Source organism: Syngnathoides biaculeatus, chromosome 6, assembly GCF_019802595.1.
Source record: "Syngnathoides biaculeatus isolate LvHL_M chromosome 6, ASM1980259v1, whole genome shotgun sequence".
Lineage (NCBI taxonomy): Eukaryota > Metazoa > Chordata > Actinopteri > Syngnathiformes > Syngnathidae > Syngnathoides > Syngnathoides biaculeatus.
In genome coordinates, this window is record NC_084645.1 from 17341739 (window position 1) to 17352465 (window position 10727).

A 10727-nucleotide genomic window follows, 5' to 3' on the forward strand; every position below is an offset into this window, starting at 1 on the left:
TTTTCTGAGGATACTATAGAGTATGTAAAAAATGAAGGGGCGCCAGTAATGTGAGCAAGACTGTAGCTCATGTCATTACTGTCATCACGGTTTTGATGAAAAATGAAGTGGTTAAAGGTCTCCGCCTCACTGGAGAGAGAGGTATAACTTTTTTGCTGGTAGTCTACTTCAAGATGTTGGCGCAACCGTCTTTTTAGTATAAAAATGATAATGTCAAAATTAAGTGATGCCCATGAAACTGCTGAAAGTCTATTTCATCGCTTTACAAAAAAATAGAAATCTGTTTTTTGTAAGAGACTGAAGCAACATGCATGCTTCACTTGAGTAATATAATCATAAACTGCATGTCACAATTTGCTTTACATGAGACAAATGAATCTGAGTTTGGCTCGCAACCTGTCCATGGTGGACCCCGCCTTTCCCCCAAACTCAGCTAGGATAGGCTCCAGCTCACCCTAAACGCCAATCAGAATAAGCTATACAGACAAAAAATGGAAGGATGAAAAAAGGATGGAAGTCAGTGCATATTTAAAGAGAAATAATCATCTGTCAAAGTTGTTGATACATTTAATCATATGTTTTTTAATTTCAAAGTTTAAAAAAAGAGTTTTGCTCCCATTGAGGGACTTTGAGTGTTTTGAGTTAACAGCCACTTCTTTCGACCCTATCATTCATGAGGCCCAAGGGGAAACTTAAGACTGACAATAAAATCTGTCAGAGTCACACTTGTACAGCGAAACAGGGCAGCGTAGCAAGAAACACGGCTCAGTGGGAATAAATAAGCAGAGGAGCAAGTCTACCACACTGTTCTGGTTTGAGGCCTTGGAAGGACTGACATCACACTTGGAGACGTTCATTCTGTTCTGCAATCTCCGAGATGGCAGGGTGTGTGGTTGGAGGTTTAAAGTCATCTGTGCCGCTGATTTAGAGGTCTTTGCTAGCCTAGCGCATCACGCGATGCTGCGCTAATCAAGTTAATGCTTGCGGATCTGTCTGGGGACACTTTGGAGTCTTCCCGTTCAAAGTCACGTGTGCATGCTGTATCAAAGTCTGCCTTTGTAATTATGAGTTGAGGTTCAAGTTGTCTCTAAAGGGGCTAAGAAGATCTCATTTAAAATGGTTGCTCTTGTCCACAGTCTTAGTTTGTGTCCACACCACAAAGCTACTTTGAGAAACCTGTTTTTATGTATATTTTGGCCTTTTTTTTCCACCCAAATGCATTTTCATATGGGCAGTGAACTAAGTTACCTTTTAATTACAATATGTAATTATGACATGATAAGACTTACAGTATTTGTGCCACTGTCATGAAATGCATGATATTTAGTATGTTATCAATGAAAAAACAGCAGCCGACATGGACCCATGCGTTTTTTTTCACCACAAAACGTGATTTTGGCATATACAGCTTTTTGTAACTCCCGCCATGAAAATCATCTTGAGGGATTTGTTTTTGAGAAGAAGCAGGAAGCGACGTATGTGAGGTTTAAAAGCTTGACTCTATCAAAAGAAGGCGAACAGACAAGGCTTCAAGTTTTACTTGCTGCAAGGGGAGCGACAGGACTTCCCTGCTTCCAACCAACTCCAACTTGCAGCTTCTTTTTATTCAGTGAATCACATAATGAGTGTGTGTGAGTGTGTCACAACCATTGAAGGCTTGCGACATATAAACTAAGACGTGTCAGACTGTTTGATTGTTTACATTTGTTAGCTTGTTTACATCAAGTTAGATTGATTACATCAACACAATGAGTTCAAAGGTACAAGCTTGGTGGTCATGTGTAACCAACTACAGTTTGAACAAAATGAGAACATATGGATGATTATTTTAACAACGTACATGGCAGAACCGCCCTCAAGTGGACTCGTTTGTTTCTATTAGTTTTACCTCCAGGAAGGTAGATCGTTGTTCCTTCGTGTTAGCCAAAATGCCGGCTCGTTGCATTGCTGGATATTGCTTGAACACTCGGGAGGATGGATTTACCCTTCATAGATTTGCAAGAGACCCGGTTTGTCGTGAGAAATGGATTGCACGGGTGCAAAGGACGAGAGCTTCATGGGTTCCAAATGACACCGCTAGCGCTACTAAAAAAAATAATAGTTTGGGGCGGACCATGTAATCCGTCTCTCATAATGTAACAAAAGATTGACAGGGGTGCTAAATGTGTCAATGTGCGCGTCGGACGGCTTCCACATTGGGCTGGCCCGCGAAGGCTGCCGAAACGGCTCGCCAGCGAAGGCTACCACATCGTTCCTCGCGGAAGAGCACGGCTTCGGCCAGGCTGGCTCATACATACTCTCTGGGAGTCTGCCGCCGCCTCAGCAGTATGTACTGTATAAGCCAGCCTGGCCGAAGCCGTGCTCATCCATGAGGCACGATGCGGCAGCCTTCGCCGGTCATGGCTTCGGCTGGGGTGGCTCATCTTCGGCACTGAGGTGGCTTATCACGGTGCCGAGCCGGGCCACTTTTCGGTGTTGTCATCGCTCGCGGCTGAGTACGCTACATACTGTCATACTGTCCGAGAGTCTGATGTTAGTTAGAAGTGATCCGCATACAATCTAAATATGGTTTGAAACGATAGGATAATATTGCCCCGGGCACCTGACTCGATTGTGAGACATTCTCTTCTTCGAAAAGAGCTTCCGTGTCTGAAGGGGCGTGTCCCAGAATAGGGGCCACAGCGTGTTTTCAATGGCGAATGTCCGGCATGATGTCACGGACAGTAAATCCAGCCAATATGGTGAGCACTTGGATGTCGAATGAGACTTCCGCGACTTTGCGCATGGATGACGTGCTCTCCGCTCATAATTATTTTTTTGTGTAGACATTGGAGTGAATAATGTTATATGTATTTTTCATTTGACTGTCTATTTTAGAATGTTTATAGGGATGACACTTGACCTTTAAGAAGCACCCTCAATGTCTCTGGGTTGTGCCAAAGTTACTTTTAATCAAGATTCAACAGGGTACTTATTATTATTATTAATATTATTATTCATCTCTCCAGTTTGTAATGGGTATAATTCTGGGTTGTGTACTTTGTTGTATAATGAATGAGAAGACACACACGGCTGGTCTCAACCTGGTTTAATCCTCTCTCTGTAGTATAAAGAAGACACATTCACAAATGTTCACAGAGCTCTCTTAACAAAGACCATCAAAGTAAGGGTGGATGACTTCAAATACTTGGGGTCAACAATCCAGAGTAATGGTGAGTGTGGTAAAGAAATGAAGAAACGGGTCCAAGCAGGTTGGAACAGCTGGCGGAAGGTCTCTGGTGGGTTATCTGACAGAAGAGTCTCTGCTAGGATGAAAGGCAAAGTTTATAAAACAGTGGTGAGGCCAGCCATGATTTACACATTAGGGAAGGTTGCACCGAAGAAACAACAGGAAGCAGAACTGGAGGTGGCAGAAATGAAGATGCTGAGGTTCTCGCTCGGAATGACCAGGTGGATAGGATTAAGAAATGAGTTCATCAGAGGGACAGCAAAATTTGGATGTTTTGGAGACAAGGTTAGAGCGAGCTGACGTCGGTGGTTTGGACATGTCTAGAGGCGAGAGAGTGAGTATATTAGTAGAAGGGTTCTGAGGATGGAGCTGCCAGGCAAAAGAGCGAGAGGAAGACCAAAGAAAAGGTTATTGGAAGTTGTGAGGGAAGACATGAGGACAGTGGGTGTTAGAGAGGAAGACGCACGAGATAGGGTTAGATGGAAAAAGATGGCACGCTGTGGCGACCCCTAACGGGACAAGCTGAAGGGAAAAGAAGAAGATCATTCATCTCTCTCAACATCATCGTGCCCAGCACTTGTGTCACTTTTGGCTTACAACTAAGTTCTCTAACATTTTTCATTATGTGGAATGTCTGTGCATTTTTTTATTAATATTTTGCACTGCAGAGCAGTGCACTGTGGAAAAATGATCTTTTTCAGATTTTATATTTAGATAGGGTCTTATTGCTCTAACCTGATAAAAAGATTAAAATGGCAGTTCCCAAGCAATCAAGGAAATTGGGACGCTTTAGAAAATATTGAACTATTGAGAATGGGAGAACTTTGAATGTTTTATTTTAGGTTTTCCTATATAAAATTGCCATGTTCCACCTTTTGGCTGGCTTGGTTTTGTTTCGTGTTTCCTGTTTTCCATGCTTTCCATGTCTCGTGTGCTGATATTGTTAGCTGTGTCCACCTGTTTGCTTTAACTGCCTCCCCTGTGTTGACCAATCAGCTCTCTCCAGACTCTTGTTTTGCCCAGGTGTTCCTCTTGTCTCGTCACTCTCTATGTATTTAACTCTCTGGTTGGTCCACTGGTGGTTGTTGACAACATGTCTTTGTGTGCCTGTGCCAGTGTGACTCTCTATGGCACATCTTGGTTTGTGTAGAATTTTGGTAGTGATGGGCAAGTTCAGCCTCATGAAGCACCGAGGATTCCTATCAATCGTGCCGAAGAAGATTCTAAGGTTCAAGACTTCAGTGATAGTGACATCTTCCAGAAATAGCAATCGCTAAAGAACATGACTGTACGAGCATCATTTCCCTTGACAGCAATAAAAGGTCAGGAAAGTCTATGATCATTCAAGTGTTTTTGTTCATTCATGCCAAAAAATGATTAAATGGCTATTACAACAAAATATGCAGATGCTCACCTTGATACCCCAAAACAAATTCCAAATTAACCCAAACAATAATGCAAATGATGTTAAATGATGTTGGTTATTTGAAGCTTTGAGTTTTATATAAAAACTGCAATAGAAGTCCCAAACAGGATGAGAGATCCTTCCTACTTTGCACATGATCATTGTGTGTGAATTCTACAAAAAATATTTTCTGTCTGTTTGCGTGCATGTTCAAGTATGTTTTTTTTTTTTTTTTTTAATGGTTTGTCATTTGTGGACCTGCATGGTAGACTTGCCCAAATACTCTCATGCTCCAAATCTCTTATCTCCTCAATGATGCATTTTATACAGCTACTATAGTGCCAAACCACTCAAATCTGTCAAACCTGTAGAACTGTCATTGACTCAGAATGTGTTGAAATGCCTTGAGCCAATGAAAATGTTTTAAACATTTTTAACATTTGGCCTGAAGCGAAACTGCGATGACGTTCAAAAATTCAAACGCCATCGGTCACTTGATGCTGGTCTTTCGAAATAAACTCCGACACAGCATTTCAAATCACTTTGGTTCAGGACGACTAAGACAAGCTCCAAAGCCTCAGTATCATTTGCCTGTCACTAAGTTAAGTTTGATAATTTGGTTGTTGGACTGTCTTCCTCCAAACACGGTTAGTGGAATTATGACCAAAACGTTCCATTTTGGTCTCATCTGACCACAAAACTTTCTCCCATGACTCCTGTGTATCATTCAAATGGTCATTGGGAAACTCAAGACGGGTCTTGACATGCGCTTGTTTAAGCAGGGGAACCTTACATGCCATGCATGATTTCAAAGCATGACATCTTAGTGTGTTACCAACAGTCACCTTGGAAACGGTGGTCCCAGTTCTTTTCAGGTCATTGACTAAGTCCTGTAGTGTAGTCCTGAGCTGATTCCGCACATTTCTAAGGATCACTGAGACTCCACAAGGTAATATCTTGCATGGAGCTCCACTCCGATTGAGATTGACCGTCATGATTAGCTTTTTCCATTTTCTAATGATTGCTCCAACAGTGGACCTCTTTTCACCAAGCTGCTTGGCAATTTCTCTGTAGCCCTTTCCAGCTGTGTGAAGTTGTACAATTTTGTCTCTGGTGTCTTTGGACAGCTCTTTGGTCTTGGCCATGTAACAAGTTTGAGTCTTACGGATTGTATGGGGTGGACAGGTGTCTTTATGCAGCCAACAACCTCACACATTTCATCTGATTCAGGATAATACATGGAGTGGAGGTGGACTCTTACAGGTGGACTAACAGGTCTTTGAGGGTCAGAATCCTTGCTGATAGACCAGTGTTCAAAGACTTATTTGCAGCTTTATCACACAAATAAATCGTCACAAAATCATATATTGTTATTTTCTCGATTTTTCTTTATAGATTATCTCTCTCACAGTGGGCATGAACCTATGATGGAAATTTCAGACCCCTCCATGATTTTGTAAGTGGGAGAACTTGCAATACAGCAGGATGTTCAAATACTTATTTTCTTCACTGTAACTACCTGGTTTCTTTCAGTTCTGGTTGGTCCACTGGTGTTTGTGGTTGATGATGTAATCTCTTTCTGTGCCCGTGCCGTTGTCTCTCTGCACCATGTCTTATTAACTTTTATGTAGGATTTTCTTTGTTACTTTATTTGGTTGTCTGACTCTTTAGATTGCATTTTTTTAAATTAAATAATTTTTGGAGAGTCCCAGACTCTTGCCTCGCGCCCCTGCTTCCCTGGAATTTGCTAGAGGACCATTTCTGTGAAAACCTTTACACTTTATTTAACTTTAAGGCAGTATTTTCCAGGCGTATGAATGAGTTCAGGTTTGACTGCAAGTATTTTTATTCTTGGGGAGGAATGACTCTGACTGCTTGTGTATGAGCCATAGTACTGATGGTGATAAGACGTTGCTTTCACTTTACAGAGTGCTGAGTCTGACTACGCCCTTGGAAAAAAAAAATCAAATTCTTATCTGTTTGAGAGTTTTTAGCAATACAAATTCTCAGAATTTCAACTACTGTAAAATCACATTGCAATATATAAACCCATTTTGGCACGGTTCACGGTGGATAAAAGTTTGTACATCACTGTATGCAGAACATCAACCAAGTGCATGTATTTCCATACTTTTTATAGTGGTCTGGCAGCAGAGCTCTCATTGATTTGAAATGGTGAGCGTACTATAGTTAAAAATACTTAACATGTTCCAGTCTTGAAAAAGCATGACCAACAAAATATTCAATGGGTTTTAAAGCTGACACTGTATGGCAGCTGTGATCTCTTCATATTTATTGTCCTGCATCACAAGTGGGTTACATCAATTGTACCTCTATCTGACCGCAGAACAGATGTCTTCTTCTGTGAGCCAGTTTACATTCCACTTTCTGAATAGCATCTAAAAAGGTACAGTATAGACATTTCAACATTTGTTTTTTGTAGGCACTTAGTAGATGTCTGGATCTAACCTAGCTATTGTGTAGTGAATACAACTGGGGAAAAAAACAAACATGCCTTTTTAAAATACATAGGCCTTCTGGAAATTGAAGGAGAATGTTGTCAAATTAAAGTGGGGTTGTCTGAAGTGGGCTCGAAATAATGCATGCATGGCCTCACAATCTTATAACCAGGAGTGGAAACATTGATTTACAAACATCATTAGCTGTTTAAATATTTTATGAGTGTAAAGCAGGCCTGGAGCCTCACTATTTTTCAACTTAGAAATGACATGAATCATCAGTTATGAATGTTAAATCAGTATTGGCAGCCGTCCTGATATAATTCATGCAACATCCATACCGAAATTCAAGCAAGTGTGAATGCTTAACCATGTTGGTGGCCTACTTGGTGAGTCATAGATTTCTCCTTCCTTTACACATTCCCTCAACAAACGTATTTTACGACCTGCGCAATTTGAATACTATTCAGGGGAAGTGATATGGCTCTGAAGCCATGCAGTAGCCTGCCTCTTTATGGTTGTGTAAGTCTCATTTCCAGGTTTCATGAAAAGCAAGCATGGTGACAGACTGTATTATAGCACAAGGAAACCAATTATAAGTTCATTTAGCGGGATGGTTCCAGTTATAACCAGCGTTAACTATGGTTTACTCTAGTGTATGTGACATCACGAAAAGAGAAATGAGAATTTGAATTGTTGTGTCACAGCCCACCCAAATTCCTCGTGCGAACACACCCATAACCTCCATTTGATTACTGGAGCACTCCTGGTAACCTGAAAGGGATAGCTGACCTGTATGCACACAATATTAGTGTGGCATCGGAAATGTCATTCCTTTTTAAAAAAAAAAAAAAAATGATTCATGCCATTTAGACCTGATTACAGTTCCACTTGACATATATGCTTTAACCCTTACCCCTCATAGGAATATGGGAACATGTGTTTCTCATAGGCCCATGGTTTCTACTTATGGACACCATGGCCACACTGACTTTCCCACGTCAAATTGAGCTCAGGCAGTCTTCTGTTTATGTGCTGACATCCCTCTTGATCATATAACCTGAAGAAGAGGATGGAGAGACAAAACGAAGGGTATTCATCCAATGTCAAATGAAAAAAATGTGAATCTTTGGTGTTGGAAGCCAATATGATGTATTTTGTTCCCAATGGGTTGAAATATTTCAGGTATTTCTTTTTACAAATGCAATTGAAATGTTCTGTCTGAAACACTTCAGAATTTAAGATAGAATTTAAAAATGAAGACTAACTACACATAACAGACATGTATGCAAAATATACATAGGTAGGCATGTATGTAAACAACATGTTCTTACAAGTTTTACTATTCAACATGTGTAACGCCGAACTCGGCAAGGGTTAGGGTTAGGTAGCAGCTATAGAATTTTTAACTCCAAAGCAGAGCCAACATGGTAATAAAACCAAATAATTCCTTTATTTACTGTAACCAAGGTTGCAGTCCCCAAATGAGCAAGGATAATAAAGAAATGACAGTAATATAAAAAAAGGCTGGCGCAAACTACAATAACAAAAACACACCAGCAATGGACGGGTGGAGCCTGATGGAAGCTAGGTGTTGATAAAACAAAAGTAATAAAACTACGCGTGCAGTTCGTGGTCCACAAAATCTAGACAAGAAGAGCTAACAGACTAAGGATAAACGGAAATAGTTACGAGGCAAAACAAGTGCAAGACACCACATGAACGCAAAACACACAAACGCATAGGCAACGACTATGAGCAATACTATTCCAGTGAATAGCTTCTATCGCTCCATTGGTTATAAACCTAACTAATTGTGTGCCGGATTGTCCGCCATCTAAAATGCTCAGGGAATGGAAAAATGCTGAGTGACAGCAGGCCTTAATTTGGAAAAAATAGTGTCAGGACAGAAGACACGATTATGACAAAAAAAAAAAAAAAATCAGCAGATTCTTTCTGTCCTTTTAGCAAGATAGACTGATTTGAAACATATGCACCTGAGAAATGTGTGTTGCAGCCCTAATTTATGCTTTATTTTCATTTACTTTTATCTTTTACGTTACCTTCCTCTTTAACTGCACCCAAGGGCTGAACTTGGAATTCCAAAGGAGCCTAAAAAGGCAATTACTTGGCTTGCACAACTTCAACATCAATGCAGCTTGCAGAACTATGGTGCAGGTGTTTTTCTCATCAGAACAGTACAGTATACCCAATTGATGTTTGAAATCGTCACAGTCAGACAATTCTCTTGTAACAATTAGGGATTGGGAGTTTACTGCATTTCCTTTGATTATGGGTTATGTTAATGATCAATTTATTGTTATCGCTTATTATTTTAATCACATTTTTCAGGGATGGTAGAACTCTCTTTGAATGTTCTCAACTCCTTCTTCATGCAAGTGTTGTCCTATAGAACTCACACTGCCCGCAAAAGTCTCCATGGGTGTAGCTCAACTTCCCAAAGTTGATATTGCGCTGGTATTTTTTTTTTCGACCACAAACCAGTTAAGAGTGAATAAACAGCGCCTCTGCTGGCTGCAGCCAAGTAGTAAACTCAATTTACCACAGTGAACAACTGGTTACCACATTCGTCTCATAGTTTTGAGGACTTGAGTTCAAATCCTGCCTTGTGTGGGTTTTCTCCAGGTGCTCTGGTTTCCTCCCACATCCCCAAATCATGCATGGTGGTTTTTTTGAAGACTCTAAATTGCCCTCGCATGTGAATGTCAGTGGCTGGCGACCAGTTCAGGGTGCACCCTGCCTCTCAATCAGAGTTACTTGGGATAAGCTCCAGCATGCCCACGAGTCGCAACCCTAGTGAAGAGAAACAGTATAGAAAATGAATGAATGAATTACTTTTATGACACGTTAAGAATGTAAAAGCAATGTATAGTTGACAAAACATTGTTCCCCTGTTAACATATCCAACTTCAATGTGGTCAGTACACTGAAAAGCAATTATATATTAAATACAGTGTAATTGTCAATATTGACTGTTTTGATTTGGGCTTTCGGGTAAATGGCCAAAATCTCGATTTCCTATGATGAAATAAAGGATGCACCAATATAGCAGTAGTGATATCCTGCTTCGCTCATCTTGAAATGGTTTTGCGATCCAATACTGTTAGCAGTAGGCCTTTGTCAGATCTACAGAGACGCGTGATCTTTCAAAAAGATGGTAACAAGCTAGAATTGCTTTCCATCACTTTTAAATGTTGATTATGCAGTCTTTTTTTTGTCTACTTGCTGAAAGGGAGTCATTAATTGTTGCTAGTGGGAGTTGCATATGCAATTTAAATTTAGACAATTGAGTGAATTCTCTAAATTGTTTTTTTACATTTTTCAGTCACAAAAAAAAAAGACAACTGCATATGCTCTTGTGAGGAATGCCGGATCATAAGTACTTTGGCTCTCACAACAGTTGTGCCCAGCAAAGTTAGACTGTGGTGAGAAGTGTATCTTCTTTAAGGGATCAAGGATCTTGGCATTAGAGGTATTACTTATTTCCCTGCCCAGTCTATTTGTGATACTTTCCATCCCAGACCGCTTCCAAAAAGTGATTTCACATTGTGAGAGCGTATAAACTGACAAGAAGCACACACATCACTCAGCAGATTCAGAGAGGGATTTGACC